We start from the raw sequence: 2,269 nt of genomic DNA on the forward strand, positions 1-2,269 counted from the left end.
CTCCACATTTCAATTGTGCCCATCCCCTGCAGTTTCCCTCCCCATCCTATGCATCCTAAGTCTTGCCTTATCGCATCATAATTGCCTTACTCCCAACTATAACTCTTGCCCTGCGGTATATACCTATCCTTTTCCATCGCTAAAGTAAACGGAATCGAATTGTGGTCACTATCACCAAAGTGCTCACCTACCTCCAAATCTAACACCTGTCCAGGTTCATTTCCCAGTACCAAATCCAATATGGCCTCGCCTCTCGTTGGCCTATCTAAGCTGTGTCAGGAAACCCTCCTGCACACATTGGACAAAAAAGGACCCATCTAACCTGCTCGAACTATAACGTTTCCAGTCAATATTTCGAAAGTTAAAGTCCCCCATAACAACTATCCTGTTACTTTCGCTCCTATCCAGAATCATCTTTGCAATCCTTTCCTCTACATCTCTGGAACTTTTCGGAGGCCTATAGAAAACTCCCAGCAGGGTGACCTCTCCTTTCCTGTTTCTGACCTCAGCCCAAACCACCTCAGTAGTCGAGTCCTCATCGAACGTCCTTTCTGCCACCGTAATACTGTCCTTGACTAACAATGCCACCCCTCCCCCTCTTATACCACCTTCTCTGAGCTCACTGAAATATCTAAACCCCGGCACATGTAACAACCATTCCTGTCCCTGCTCTATCCATGTCTCCAAAATGGCCACACCATCGAAGTCCCAGGTACCAACCCATGCGGCAAGTTCACCCACCTTATTTCAGATGCTCCTGGCATTAAAGTAGACACACTTTAAACCACTTTCCTGCCTGCCGGTACACTCCTGCAACTTTGAAACCTTACTACTCTCAACCTCCTGTATACTGGAGCTACAATTCAGGTTCCCAGAGCCCTGCTGAACTGGTTTAAACCCTCCCGAAGAGCATCAGCAAATTTCCCCCCCAGGATATTAGTACCCCTCTGGTCCAGGTGTAGACCATCCCGTTTGTAGAGGTTCCACCTACCCCAGAATGAGCCCCAATTATCCAGGTATCTGAAACCCTCCCTCCTGCACCATCCCTGTAGCTACGTGTTCAAATGCTCTCTCTCCCTATTCCTCGTCTCGCTAGCATGTGGCACGGGTAACAACCCAGAGATAATAACTCTGTTTGTTCTCGATCTAAGTTTTCACCCTCACTCCCTGAATTCCTGCCTTACATCCCTATCCCTTTTCCTACCTATGTCGTTGGTGCCTATGTGGACCACGACTTGGGGCTGCTCCCCCTCCCCTTTAAGAATCCCGAAAACACGATCCGAGACATCATGGACCCTGGAACCTGGAAGGCAACACACCAACCGCGAGTCTCTCTCGTTCCCACAGAATCTCCTATCTATCCCCCTAACTATAGAGTCACCAATGACTAATGCTCTACTCCTCTCCCCCCTTCCCTTCTGAGCAACAGGGACAGACTCTATGCCAGAGACCTGTACCCCATGGCTACCCCTGGTAAGTCATCCCCCCCAACAGTATCCAAAGTGGTATACTTGTTATTCAGGGGAACGACCACAGTGGATCCCTGTACTGACTGCTTTCTCCCAGCCCCTCTCACCGTCACCCATCTGTCTTTATTCTTTGGAGTAACTACATCCCTAAAGCTTCTATCTATGACTACCTCTGCCTCCCGAATGATCCGAAGTTCATCCAACTCCAGCTCCAGTTCCCTAACACGGTTTCTGAGGAGCTGGAGATGGATGCATTTCCCACATATGAAATCAGCTGGGACATTGATGGTGTCCCTCACCTCAAACATTCTGCAGGAATAGCTCCTGGCTATTTATTTATTTATGTGTTGGCCACAAATAGGTCTCGGAACAGTCGGGTGAATGGCTCCCATATTTTGTGGAAGCCCTCTTCCCACCCACGGATGGTGAGTTTGATTTTCTCCATTTGGAGAAATTCTGATAGGTCGGACAGTCAGTCGACAGCTTTAGGTGGTGCTGCTGATCGCCAACCGAGCAGGACTCTACGGCGGGCAATCAGGGAGGAAAGGCCTGATACCCTGAACACTGGCACTTTCGGGGATGGCTCCACCCTCATCCCTCACCACCTTGAACATTGCCTCGAAGAAGGCTGTCCAATACCTAGCAAGTCTGGGGCAAGACCAGAACATGTGGGTGTGGTTGGCCGGGCCCCTCTGGCACCGTTCACATCTATCCTCCACCTCCGGGAAGAACCTGCTCATTCGGGTTCTGGTCAAGTGGGCTCTATGCACCACTTTTAGCTGTGTTAGGTTGAGCCTTGT

The sequence above is a fragment of the Scyliorhinus torazame genome, chromosome 1, assembly GCF_047496885.1.
Source record: "Scyliorhinus torazame isolate Kashiwa2021f chromosome 1, sScyTor2.1, whole genome shotgun sequence".
Lineage (NCBI taxonomy): Eukaryota > Metazoa > Chordata > Chondrichthyes > Carcharhiniformes > Scyliorhinidae > Scyliorhinus > Scyliorhinus torazame.